General features: G+C 43.6%; 1 long non-coding RNA gene across 1 annotated transcript in view; it reads right to left on the minus strand.

Moving 5' to 3' along the window:
• LOC144752970 (uncharacterized) overlaps positions 1-13,195 on the minus strand; it is a 104,322-nt gene extending 91,127 nt beyond the window's left edge. Inside the window, exon 1 of the long non-coding RNA XR_013594159.1 lies at positions 13,060-13,195. This is a non-coding gene — a long non-coding RNA (uncharacterized LOC144752970). The remainder of the gene's footprint in view (positions 1-13,059) is intronic.
• Between the last annotated feature and the right edge of the window lie 1,633 nt (positions 13,196-14,828).

The following is a 14,828-nucleotide window of genomic DNA, read 5'->3' on the forward strand; positions in this document are numbered from 1 at the left end:
TAATTGTATGTGGAAATTCCTGACAACCCAGTAGCTCCACCACATAGATGGTGGCCTTTGGGAGGAGCACTGTCAGGATTCATGGCTCCGCTTTCAGAGCTCAGCAGGCGTAATACTTCACACCAGCTCGCATTAGGCTAATTTCAAGAAAGATAAGGATGACAAGAGGGAACAGAATGGCGAGGCTTGACGTCTGGAGAACACACAATGCAATGTCGATCTTCAACAAAACTCCATTTGCAATGAATCCTTGAACTCGCAAGTTGTCTGGAAAGGATGGCAGCCATTTTGAATTACTGAGTATAACTTTCGTCATGTTTCACAGCATCATAGCAAGATAATAAATAAACGATGTTGCTGCCGCAAGAGCCTTACTACTTGTATTCCTGAATGCTTGGAAAGCAGAATAGTTTTTAATTCACAATTGGAGAACTATTAAGGGATACTGATGTATTCTCAAAACTAAGTCATGTTTGACAACAAACATTACATTTTTTGAACACGTATTCCAAGTTATACTTCAGAACAGTGGTTTTTAACCTGGGGTCGGGGACCCCTGAGGGTTCGCAAGGCCTACTCAGAGGGTCCGCGACTTGTTTGAAAATTAAAAAATCTCAAGATTTATTAAAGTGTACATACATAAAGCAGCAAAATGTAAAGCTGAAAAATGTTAAATGTTCTGTAAATGCGAAGGAATTAGAAATCAGGGGCTAAAAATTCAGTTACTTTCCTCAGATTGATTCGTGGAAGCAGTGCAAGTGCATCAAACAAAATATATATGGGCTATGAGTGGCCTCGATTACATTTAGAAAATATCCAATTAAAATATTTAAAAAAAATTGACTTGTTTGTGAATGAAATAAAATACTTCAGCATTTGTGTATAAACATGTTTGATGAATGCTTGTTTCTGTATTTTCTTTTATGTACTGTTTCGGGGTTCAAATCATCCAAAATGCTTTGGTGGGGGTCCCCAGCTTCCAGTAATGACTCAGCGGGGATCCCTGGATTTCAATAATGATTCTATGGGGGTTCCCAGTAATAATTAAGTGATGATCCACAGAAGTCAAAATGGTAACAATCACTGCTTTAGAAATCTAGTTCCTGTGCACTTTGTATCGTGCTTTCTTCTGAGGAAATAGGAAGGATCCTCTCACCAGAGACGGCTAAATACATTTGACTAATGCGGAGGCAAGGCTATAACTTTGGGATATATACCCCTACAGCCTTACCCTGTCTAATAAATTATGCACAAAAGGATGTGGTTTACTTTGGGTAGTTCCCAAGATTAAGGTGGAGAGCAGCTCCTTTACATAGAACACTTTACAACACAACTGAAAAAAGGGGCTACGGTCTCCACAGGGATTGGACACAGGACCTGGCTGCAGTGGACATCCTACTTTTCATTACCAAAAGAGAAATTCGTTGAAAAAAAAACACAAATTAAAGAAACGTTCGGAATTATATATTATTTACATTTTTTTTAAACGTAGAAATTCAATCGACATGCTACACTGCTTGTACCATCATATTACATCACTTATGACATGTTCAATGACTACATTAATAACATGAAAAACAATGGGGAGAGCAAGGTTTTTAGTTCACTAGGGTGAACGGGGGAATACTCCTATACCCCTGGGTGTATCATTAGAAAACAAACAAGGAGTACCAACAACATGGAATCGCCAATTCCTAATGGGGTGCGTGGTTAAACAAAAAGAGAGAAAGTTCTCCTTTTGTTAAAAAAACCCTCACTCACCACCTAGTGGTGACATGCTTCATCATCGGGGTCCACCCTAATGACCTAGCGTCATCAGGGTGTGCTGCAACACCTGATTACAGTGGAGCTGGTTGCGAGTGAGGGTGCGTGAAAGGAAAAAAGTAAGTGTGTTAAAAATTGTCCTGGTTTAACTTAGAAAAATAAGATTTTATTTGTAAGCAACTGGACAATGTTAAAATCAAAGTGGCGAGATATAGTGAGGGTAATTATGAGCCCATGTATCTCTATGTGTTTTCTGGTCTACATGTTTCAACCATAAAGGTGTAGGTTCACCAGGTTTTCTTCAGGACCGATGACCCTGAGAGTGGATGGTGTGCGTCCCCAAAAAGGCGCACCCGGTCCTACTCTCTGGGACCACAAAGGTGGCAAAAAATGTGCCTGTGGTATGGGCTTGAACCCCAGTGGGTAAGCCTGAAAAATCAAAATACCTGTAAAGGAAAAGGAAGACTAATGTCAGATATTGGTCTTTTACAAGCCTGTTACGTAGTGCAGTGTCTCACATTCGTGTCTGCATGCTGTTGATCCCATTAGGAAAGGTACCTTTTGCTAACATTGCAAAAGTACTGCTTCTCAGTGTGATGATGTGGAAGTGCCTTGGCCATAATTTATGCAATAGATTGTTTTCCACAACTTGCACTCATAGTAAGTTCTACGTGCGTCAATATCTATTCAACTCACGCGCATATCATACAATTTATGTGGCGTGATAATGTCTCGCAATCGTATTGTGCGGGCAAGGTTATTTTAAACGTGCATGAACTGCCATACTCGACATGCTCAACTCATTCCGGACTCACATACATAAAACATTTAAGACACACAAGGAGTTGGTTTCAAGCTTACTCTTATTAGGGTATTTGGATACCTCATAGGGCGGGGAGAGGTTATCCTTATTGCAAAACGTATTCTGAAACAGAGGTAGGTTGAAAGTTTCATGAATAACGAGTGGATGAAAAGCGACTGGAGAATATGGCTGAAAAAACGGAGCCAAGCGCAAAAGTATGTGCGGCCCGTTAGTCTAGTTGTGGCGGTTACTTACAGTTTTGTTGCGAGGTGACTGGCCGTATACCTACTGCCGTCCTCCGCCCTGTTACAGTGTGGCCGGGGGCTCGGGGACCGGGATGTAGGCAACCTGCTTCCGCATTGGGCGGAGTTGTGTGCCGGTCACGTGGGGCGGCACTGGAAACGTCAGAAGGGAGACCTCCTGAACGGTGGCTGCAGAGGCCCAATAGCGCACTGCTATGGAAGGGTTCGATTCCCAGTCGGGAGCGGGTATTGAGAATACCAATTAATTAAAGTGATGGCATAATTATGCTAACCACAAGGTTCAAATGTTATGAACCCTAGAGTGTGAAAAAAGGGAGTTATAAACCAATTAATGGGAATAAGAGTATGGGTGTACTCAATGATCTCAGCAGAAATTGGAGATCAGGTGAATTATGTTATGGATGGGCCGTCATTACCAGTAGGTGATGATCGGGCAGTACACAGCACGGTGTTCCATGGTCAGGAGCTGCAAAGAGGGGGGGGGGGGGGGAATTATGCTTGTGGCAGACGGTGCTGTGCATTTGGGACTGTACAGACGGAGATGCTTCCCAATAAGGCAACCTGTCCTGTGCAGTGGCTAAGGTGATTATGAAGGCTTAGCTCTAGTGTTATTTGAGTACTGAATGCCACGGAATATTATCATTGAGCCCTGTTTTGTGGGTCGACATTCTGTAGACCCAGCGTTGTTCTTTTTCATATAGGAGTCGTTGAGTATTGGGTCCAGACGGGTCTTGTTCAATGTAACCCGTAATTGGTATTCTCATCCCCCCGCCGGCTCCCCGACTGGGAATCGAACCCTTCCATAGCAGTGCGCTATTGGGCCTCTGCAGCCACCGTTCAGGAGGTCTCCCTTCTGACGTTTCCAGTGCCGCCCCACGTGACCGGCACACAACTCCGCCCAATGCGGAAGCAGATTGCCTACATCCCGGTCCCCAAGCCCCCGGCCACACTGTAACAGGGCGGAGGACGGCAGTAGGTATACGGCCAGTCACCTCGCAACAAAACTGTAAGTAACCGCCACAACTAGACTAACGGGCCGCACATACTTTTGCGCTTGGCTCCGTTTTTTCAGCCATATTCTCCAGTCGCTTTTCATCCACTCGTTATTCATGAAACTTTCAACCTACCTCTTTTTCAGAATACGTTTTGCAATGAGGATAACCTCTCCCCGCCCTATGAGGTATCCAAATACCCTAATAAGAGTAAGCTTGAAACCAACTCCTTGTGTGTCTTAAATGTTTTATGTATGTGAGTCCGGAATGAGTTGAGCATGTCGAGTATGGCAGTTCATGCACGTTTAAAATAACCTTGCCCGCACAATACGAATGCGAGACATTATCACGCCACATAAAGTGTATGATATGCGCGTGAGTTGAATAGATATTGACGCACGTAGAACTTACTATGCGTGCAAGTTGTGGAAAACAATCTATTGCATAAATTATGGCCAAGGCACTTCCACATCATCACACTGAGAAGCAGTACTTTTGCAATGTTAGCAAAATGTACCTTTCCTAATGGGATCAACAGCATGCAGACACGAATGTGAGACACTGCACTACGTAACAGGCTTGTAAAAGACCAATATCTGACATTAGTCTTCCTTTTCCTTTGAGTCCCTTGCTCATTGCACCATCAGGATTCAAGCGAGCCGGGCCGAAGAAGGCTGTGATGCCAGAAACCGGTCCCCGGAAGCTTGTTTCCTTCCCAGTATAAGAATTGGCTTGGTAGTTTGGTTTGCCCTGTTCCCATCATGCACTGGGACAGGAACAGACTAATTTGCATATAGCCAGGTTCTGAGCTGGGATGGTGCAGTGAGCTAAAAAACAGTGATGGATTAAAACCATGATCTATTGACTTGGTAAGAGTATTCTGCATCATTCAGAAACTCTGTCCATCACCTTTTCCAAAATGGAAAACAATCTATCGCATAAATTATGGCCAAGGCACTTCCACATCATCACACTGAGAAGCAGTACTTTTGCAATGTTAGCAAAAGGTACCTTTCCTAATGGGATCAACAGCATGCAGACACGAATGTGAGACACTGCACTACGTAACAGGCTTGTAAAAGACCAATATCTGACATTAGTCTTCATTTTCCTTTACAGGTATTTTGATTTTCCAGGCTTACCCACTGGGGTTCAAGCCCATACCACAGGCACATTTTTTGCCACCTTTGTGGTCCCAGAGAGTAGGACCGGGTGCGCCTTTTAGGGGACGCACACCATCCACTCTCAGGGTCATCGGTCCTGAAGAAAACCTGGTGAACCTACACCTTTATGGTTGAAACATGTAGACCAGAAAACACATAGAGATACATGGGCTCATAATTACCCTCACTATATCTCGCCACTTTGATTTTAACATTGTCCAGTTGCTTACAAATAAAATCTTATTTTTCCAAGAATGGATCGGGGATCACAATCCCAAATATCCAGCCTCGAGAGAGCAGGTAAGGCGGGGGAAGGCTGTTAAAGGCTGTCGGGCGGCGGGCAGGCGGCGGGCAGGTCCAGGAGGAGACTCGGCAAGCGTTCGCGTTCAAAAGACGCGAGCGCGAGCGCTGAGGCGCTGAAGCAGGGTCTACGCTCCAGTGAGAAAGAAACGCTACGAGGAGGGGGTAGCAGGCAGTGCCAAAGGTGACGAGTCAGGAAGGGAAAATACAGGCTCGGTAGGGCAGGCGGAGCCCTAAGAGATGATATAAGGGTACATACAGACCAAGAGCATAGTATAATTCAGGCACTCAATAACAAAAGCTCACAATTCAGGCACTCAATAGTAAAAGCTCACAAGCGCATAGTAGGGTCAAGTGGACCCAAATATGCCAACAGCTTAACAGAATATAGGTATCAGTAAGCACGAATAAAGGGAGTACTTATCTGAGTGAGCAGCAGCAACAAAGAAGGAAGATGGCTGTGTGCTCACGTGCTATATACCTTTTGTTAGAATGTTCATAAGTTCTCTATTCTCTTCATTGTTACTGCTGAGCTGTGGCAATAAAGGAGAATTTGCATAATGTTGGCCTCCGTGTCATGCCATAAAATTTTTCGTCGCGACCCTGCTTATCTACACCTGCTTCCCCTATTACGAACCATTATTAACAAAAAAAAAACAAACAAAAAAAAAAAAAAAAAAAAAAAGTGGACAATTAATGAGACTTACTCGACGTAGAACCAAAGGCACTAGAGGTAGGACCGTTTGTTAACTGCTCAACCTGCATTAATTAAGGAATGTCTACTAATCCTGATGCCTCAATGGATTCAAAACTAGAATCAATGGTCGCTAAAGCCATGGATAAAGCCATGAGCTCGTTCAATGAGACCATTAACAAAAAGTTTATGGATACAATCAATAAAAATTTTGAAATGCTTACTGAGGCATGGCCCTCTACTAGTGGCGCTCGCTCCTTAGGCGCTAAAGAAGGGGCGGCTAAGGCCCCAAAGAAAAGAGCCGCAGGAGTACAATCTTCCCTGCCGCCTAAGAAACATAAGGCATCATCTAAACCGGCTCAAACTCGCCATCAGGGCGGAGACCAGAACGGTGTCTCGGACACCACAGAAGGACAAGAGATAGGTCCTGACTTCCCTATTCAAATTGATAACGACGAACACCACGACGCGGAGATAGAACTCTCCTGCTCTTCTTCCTTTGATTCGGACATTGAGGTCCGGGAAAACGAGTCAATGGGAGACTCGGAGGAGGCAAACAAGGCATCAGGATCTAAGATGGGTATTACTGACCCGTTTGGAGATAATATGTTTGACCCTTTACTAATTAAACATCCACTTTCTCCAGAATGGATACCATCCCAACACGTCGCAGACTATATATCCTTTTGGTTAAGAAGGGAAATCCCAAAAGAAGTCAGAGCAAGACTAAGGTCGGAATGCCCTCGACCCGCACTCCCAGATAAAATCACCTTCACTCCCGAACTAGACCCAAAGGTGGTTGCATTTATAGCAAAAGGGGCAAAAGACCCAAGAAAAGGCCTGGACAAGGGGCTAAGGTCATGCCAAGACCGCCTTCTAGACATTACTGGTCCCTTGACCAAAATATTTGAACTGGCGGAGAATGCTTACGTGGGAGGTATTCCCGTTGACCCCAAAGAATTACGAGAATGGGTCCAAAGGTCAATCTGCCTTTTGGGCAATGCCAATACCGCTATATCTAACGAGCGAAGGAAGAGTATGCTCCTGAAAATTGACCCCAAACTCATTGAGTTAGCTAATAAGGAGGCGGGACCTAGCTCACAAGGACTTCTCTTTGGAGAAGAGTTCATTCGTGACATGGCCAAATACGTGGGAGCCTTTAGTTCAATCCAGAAATCCCAACGCGAGATTAAAAAGGTCTTCCAGGACAGAATTTTTGGACGGGCCGGGAGAATGCGGGGTCGATTCCCCGGCCGTACACAATCATCTTCAAGACCCTTTTTCGGACGAGGAGGAAGATATCAACAATCTTCATTCTATGGGAATCAACCCTTCTACCCGCAGAGACAACACGGCCGAGGAAGATTTACCCGTGGCGATAGAAGAAACAAGACCTTCTCAACAGGTAACTATAATGCAAGACCATTTAGATACCCCTGTAAAGGTGGGCGGCAGACTAGCCCTTTTCTCTGGCAATTGGAATCTAATTACTCAGGACCCATGGGTTTTACAAACTGTAAGAGGGTACAAAATAGACTTTCAGGGCATTCCCTTTCAGTTAAAACACCCACGACAGATTGTTTTCTCTCAAGATCAGGAGAAACTTGTCTCTCAAGAGGTTCAAGACCTCCTCGAAAAAGGGGCGATAAGAAGAAGCACTCGAAAAGGCTTCATAAGCAATATTTTCCTAGTGGAAAAAAAGGACAAAACCCAGAGACCTGTGATAAATTTAAAAAGCTTAAATGGATGGGTGTCCTACCACCATTTCAAAATGGAGGGAATTCACCTACTCAGAGACATATTAAGGAAGGGCGACTGGCTGACACGCCTGGATCTAAAGGACGCTTACCTGACCATCCCTATTTGGCCCCCTCACAGGAAATTCCTGCAGTTCACTTGGGAGGGAAAACTCTGGGAGTTTTCCAGTCTCCCTTTCGGCCTATCCTCAGCCCCTTGGTGTTTCACCAAAGTATTACGCCCAGTGGTAGCTTGGTTAAGGGAACGGGGTGTGAGGCTCATAATCTACCTAGACGATATCCTCATTATGGCTCAGACCAAGTCGACCATTTCTCGTCACACGGATCTTACCATCCGGCTCCTAGAATATCTGGGATTTGTCATAAATACAAAGAAATCTTGCATTGTTCCTTCTCAGGAGACACAGTTCCTGGGTTTCATGGTGAACACGCTCTCAGGAGAGTTAAAATTACCCAAGGAAAAGATAAAGAAACTCAGGAAAGAGCTAAAAAAGATTCTCTCACTAGATTCATTTCCCTTAAGACTTTTAGCGAGAATCCTAGGTCTCCTTTCTTCGACCATTCAAGCGATCTTCCCCGGCCCTCTTCATTACAGGGCTCTTCAGAGACTCAAAGCGAAGACTCTGAGGGCGTCACAATCCTACACTCAATTAACCACTCTGGACGTAGACTCCAGGGAAGAACTCTCTTGGTGGCTGAAAAATGCGGAAGCATGGAACGGGAAAGCGATCTTCGGCGAATCCCCAGACATGATAATAGAGTCGGATGCGAGCCTAGAAGGTTGGGGGGCAACGTGCGCCAACCTGTCGACAGGAGGGCGCTGGACTCACGAGGAGAAGAGCATGCACATCAACTGCCTGGAACTTTTAGCTGGTTCCTTCGCAATTCGAAGCTTTACACAGAGTACTATGAGGTGCTCTATAATGCTTCGCATGGACAATGTCTCTGCAGTGAGGTACGTGAACAAACTAGGGGGACCGCATTCGAAAGGTCTGACAGAAATAGCGAAGTTTTTCTGGGATTATTGCCTGAACAAGGGACTGTCAGTCACGGCAGAACACATTCCCGGTTTGAGCAATGGTGTGGCAGACTGGTTCTCCAGGAATTTCAAGGATTCCAGCAATTGGAGACTGAACAGAAAGATTTTCTTGAGCATTCAGGAACAATGGGGTCCCTTCGGGACAGACCTATTTGCAGACAGGCTGAACACCCAGTTAACGAAATATTTCAGCTGGAGGCCGGACCCTCAGGCGTCTGGAGTGGATGCCTTCCTCCAGAATTGGCAAAACTTAAAGCCATATGCCTTCCCGCCATTTGTAATGCTCCCGCGCCTCCTCCTACACGCTCGCAGATACCTTCAGAGTATGATAGTCGTAGCCCCCCTCTGGAGGTCTCAGGCATGGTTTCCCCTCATCTTGGAGATGGCAATAGACTTCCCAATACTGATCCCGTCTTTCAATCGCCTTCTCCTGGGCCCTCAGGACGAACCTCACCCCCTCCTAGAACGAGGCATCTTGGTAATGACGGCCTGGAAGATTTCAGGCGACAATGGCAGATCCCTGGCCTTTCGCACAATGCTTTCCGACTCATATCCGAATCCTGGGCTCCTGGGACAAGGAAGGCATATCGATTGGCATGGGACAAATGGGTTCGCTGGTGTTTTCAACGACATCACGATCCCGTTTCAGTTGATTTAGTTCAAGTGATTAATTTCCTCTCAGAACTTTTCGCTTCTGGCCTCAGTTATAGAACTGTTAACGTTTACAGATCAGCGATTGCTGCAGGTCACTCCTTAGTCGACGGTGTTTCTGTTGGTCAAAATCTCTTGACCAAAAAAATTATGAGAAGCATGCGTGTTCTCAACCCTCCAACTCCTAAGTATTCAGCCTTGTGGGACGTGAGGAACATCTTGTATCTTATCTCTTCATGGGGAGAGAACGATGCCCTTTCTCTCAAACGTATTTCTTATAAAATTACTGTTTTACTTTGTTTAGTTTCCTTCAGACGGACTTCAGACGTTAAAGCCTTAGACATTTCAAACAGAGCCTTTCAACCTGAAGGAGTTTGTTTCTATCTCAAAAAAAGGACTAAAACTATGTCTTCTTCTATCTTCTATCCTTTCTTTCCTGAAAATGAAAGATTGTGTGTTGTTAAATGTCTTAAAGAATATGAGAGAAGGACTGTTAACTTGAGGGGTTCTGAGACACAACTCCTGATCTCCCATAGATCTCCTTACAAACCAGTTTCCTCTCCTACCCTCGCAAGATGGGTGAAAGAAGTGATGAGTGAATGTGGTGTTGACACTTCGATTTTTGGAGCTCACTCTCTCAGAGGTGCTTCAGCTTCTAAAGCTTTTATGCTTGGTGGAGGGCTCCAAGATATTTTAAGAGCCGCAGACTGGTCTAATGAGACTATGTTTAAAAAATGTTACTTTAGACCTATTAATAATGTGATTGATAATGTTCTCAATTCACTTTGAACTTGCATAATGTTGGCCTCCGTGTCATGCCATAAAATTTAGATTTTTCACAGCCTGCTGGGCAGAAAATCTGGATTTTATTAAAGACACGGAGGCTAATATTATCCCTCCTCTTTACGCCCCTCCCATGGGGTTATATTTTAACACCTTTATATTACTTCTTCTTTCAGAATAAGGAATTTCACCTCCTGATTTTTATGAAGATGAAGATGTTACGTTTGGCGTCTGGAATTATTCTTGACCTTATCTTTTGTTTCGCAGCATTGGACAAAGAAGGAAGATGGCTGTGTGCTCACGTGCTATATACCTTTTGTTAGAATGTTCATAAGTTCTCTATTCTCTTCATTGTTACTGCTGAGCTGTGGCAATAAAGGACAATTTGCATAATATTAGCCTCCGTGTCTTTAATAAAATCCAGATTTTCTGCCCAGCAGGCTGTGAAAAATCTAAATTTTCTAAGTTAAACCAGGACAATTTTTAACACACTTACTTTTTTCCTTTCACGCACCCTCACTCACAACCAGCTCCACTGTAATCAGGTGTTGCAGCACACCCTGATGACGCTAGGTCATTAGGGTGGACCCCGATGATGAAGCATGTCACCACTAGGTGGTGAGTGAGGGGTTTTTTAACAAAAGGAGAACTTTCTCTCTTTTTGTTTAACCACACACCCCATTAGGAATTGGCGATTCCATGTTGGTGGTACTCCTTGTTTACATTAATAACATCCCCTAAATACATCTGAAATGACATCATTAATAACAACATTGTGTGCGGCGAGGGTGCAGGAAATAATAAATTTTGGGCTTAAGTTCTAGTTGCTTCAGATAACTAGAACTTGTGAATTTAAGTGGGTTTGTTACTTTAAAAAGTCATGTTTTTTCTGGTCAAATAGTATTTTTGAGTTTATTACATCAAGCAGCAACATAAGGATAGTAGATAAAACAGAACTCGAATAAAACAAAGAGTGCAATCTTCATAACACATTTGGATCTACAGTGGTTCAAAGTGTAAATAGTTGGCATCTAGTAAATCCCACATATGACTGGTGGATGCCACAGGGAAAGTTTCAATGAGACATTATCTGCTTCTCCAAGAAATGTGACCTATTCTCTCCACATATGAAATTAAACTATATTGAAATGTTTACAATTATTGAGAATCAGTTTGCATACAAGTTTCAGCATCAGGTCTAATAAGCCATCACCTACAGACTTTAGTTGTGAGTCTAATTTACCGAGTAGTATACGTGATAATTCCTGAGTGGGAGTAATATCCAGGCTGTCATTAAAGATATTGTCCCAGTACTTTTGGAGGATGGGGCAGTAAAAGAGCAAGTAAGCCTAGTCTCTGTCATATATCCCACAATTCCTACATTTGAGGTCTTATACAAGTTTTCTTTGTGTAGTTTAACCTGGGCCCTGTATGCTCTATTGAAAATCGTGTATTTGGTTTGGGATATGGCCAGGGACATTTTGTTTGTGAATGTGGAAGTGTATATACGTTTCCAGTCAAATTTGAGATTACTGTGATTTGGTTCTACTTCCCATTTTTGTTCATTATGGATATGAGTCTTACATGGATTAGGGAGAAGTTTCTTATATACTCTAGGCACGATGTGTCCTGTTTTTTAAAGGCCACTAATTAGTGTAGTGAGTGTGGGGTTGTTCTTCAGTAGTGGGTTTTAGAAATCTGTCTCAATTATTTATAGAAGTTTATGGGTCAGATGTACGACAGATTTTAAGTGGCACCGCGCACAGTCCTAAAAAAGGAGCCCAAAGGGAAAATTTAATAAAATAGGAGTAAACTTTGTATAAACTAATTTTATGGGTCACTCGGGGACGCGATGCAATCATTTCGAAAAGGGAATACAGTCCCATCTCAGTAACAGTCTATTGTGCTACTAACGGTCGGTGTCATCTAACAGAATTAAGAAATAGATCTTGTTACCCAAATTCCAGAGGGAACACGGTCTTCTGGCTCTCCCACGTATTACTGGTGAACCCCTCAGTCTCTCCATCCTTATGTGATGTGTTATCAAGTGTGATGAGTAAATGCAAAATAGTGTTCGATTCTGCATATAATGTACCCCTTAAAACAGTAGGTTGCTGAATGCACTTAGCAGTATTCAGAGTTAGCCGTCTCCCCATTCCAAGCATGTCCCTGTGGGCCACTCCTAGGACTCCCCCTCCCACTAGAAATAATTACAAGGCTATGTGCAGGGTCTGTCTGTGAATCGCCGTGAGGCAGGTAAATGAATTACTTGGCCTCAATTGCGGTATGTTATTCATAAGAAATCAAGAACTGAAAGCATACACATTGGATTTCTTGAAGGTTGAATCTACTCTGTGAAAGGAGCAGCCTAGCACGCACTAATCTCTGCAAATCGCTCTCCATTCTGCCTACACAGCACAAACCACCCCCACTCTCCCACCGAGTTTAAAGAACTGTTTAAGGCTGTGGAGGAAGGGGCCGCGTGTTCGGTGCATGGAGCAGTCACTGAAGAGCTGTAAATCACCCATTTAAGAAGAAGACTCATGTTTTTGTCGAAATGGTTTGATTTTAGCTAGCTCTCGTTTAGAAAACTCGCCACTTAAAGTCAACGGGGAAACTACTTTCTGTTTTGTAAAACTCCCTCTTCTTTGTCCCCAAGTTGGCAAGTATTGCTGGGGCGGCAGCTCTGCCTATAAACCTTTGGTCGTTGCACAGTAAAAATCTTTGGCACATTACTGCGTATCAAAGCCGCCCTGGTGGGGTCGGTGTCCACAGGAGTGTACATGGCAAGACTGCCAATATCGGCGGAAGACACCTCTTTACTATAATAAAAAAGTGTAAACATGCTTACCTGTCTGCTTCCTACACAGACTCAATCTCAATAACACAATCCGATGTCTGCTGTCCTTTGTTGATCTTTTAACGGATGCCCTTTAGCTTGCCTTTAACGTTAGCACTTCCGGGTCGCATAAAAACTAATGCCGTGACCGAACATATTTGGTGAGTGGTTGGACGTAGGAGGTGTCGTTGATTTGTAAGATGGTCTACGATTGGACCGTTGAACACAAATCAGCCAATCCTGGTGCTACGCGCATAATTCTGAAGGTCTGATTGGCTGCGTCTTCCGCGCGGGCCATTCTTTCTCCGCGGCAGGCGTCGCGTTTAGCTGCCGTACGTCTGACGAGAGTGAGTCTGGGTCTCGGCGGTGGCAGGCGTCCTTTACCCCAGGCGGCTCTGGATAGGGCGGTGGAAGGGAAAGGCCCAGGGCCGGCAGAATGAGCGATTAATGCGTATTGGTGAAAAGACCAGTCTGTTTATGGTTGACAGGGCCTGGCTGGGGCCCATATCCTCAGGGTTCTGACTCGACAGTGACTGCCGTAGGATGCTTGACCTAGGTCGGCAGGATATGTAGGTCATGATATTTTTTACTTGTTCCCATTACTGCTGCATTATCTGCCTCGGGGTGTAGAACTGCATGTGAGACTTCTGGGCATGAGTGAGCGCCACCCTAGTTTTATCACTCAAACCTCTATTTTGTATTTAACTGTTATCCACTTGTCATAAAAACTTCCCTATAATTCTTGCCAAATTCAATTTGAACCTTGATGACTTTACATCTGTGCAACTATTAACTCGCGTGCAAGTCCGTAGACTTGTGCAATTTATCAGACGCTCTGTTCATGTGCTTGCACATATTGTGGATGCTTTCTGGGCACCTAACAACTAGATTAAGTCGGTTTCTAATTTTCCAGAGACCTGCGCCGACCAGTTTTTAAATAATTTTCGTCTGCAGAGGTTACCGCCTACATTGATGAATCTGTTATTTTATCTAGAGCTTGGCAAAAAACGCATCCCAAATTGTTACGTCAGGCTTTCAAGTTCTCTCATAACTTGACCACCTTGATTCCAGTTATGCTAACTATTTTAATTGGACTAACATAACTTCAAGTCAAATGGCGCTCCTTACCAAATATACACAAGAGAGTAAAAATTTTATCTTGCCTTTGTGTACTCAATCCTTAGCTAAACAACCACTTGAGGTTTGCTAAGCAAAAATGGCAAGCCCACTATTCGTCAGAGCTCCAACTTCAATTTGTAGACAAAGTGTAATAATATAACAAAAATTGGTAAATGTAGGTTTCGCCTCTGTGATTAATAATATCTTTTTTAAGGGGGGGATACGTTTTAAGTTTGTGAGCAGTTGTACAATATACGTTTTAAAAAAAACTAAAAGTGTTTTGTCTTTTTTTTTTGTTTTTTGAGAAAGGCAATGTGTTGTATCTGGTAGTTATGCAAAGCAGTCCTGTACATTTGGGTGATGTTGTGAAAGCCAGAGTATCAATATTTATGGTGAAAAATGACTCCACACATTGCCCAATTCCATTTAATATATTTTCATTCTTGTTCAGCAATAAAAGTTGGTGTCACTTTTTTTTTTTTGCAGAGTTTTATATAACGCTAACTTGACCCGCAGCCGAATCGTGTATCAGAGCGCTTTACATAGCACCAGTTACGTTACATGAGGACACACGTTCATTTTTGTTAGGCACTTGGAGATTAAGTGATTTGCCCAGAATCACAGGATGTTCAGCGTTGTTAGCGAGACTCGAACCCAGTTCC

Source organism: Lissotriton helveticus, chromosome 5_1 (assembly GCF_964261635.1).
Source record: "Lissotriton helveticus chromosome 5_1, aLisHel1.1, whole genome shotgun sequence".
Classification (NCBI taxonomy): Eukaryota; Metazoa; Chordata; class Amphibia; order Caudata; family Salamandridae; genus Lissotriton; species Lissotriton helveticus.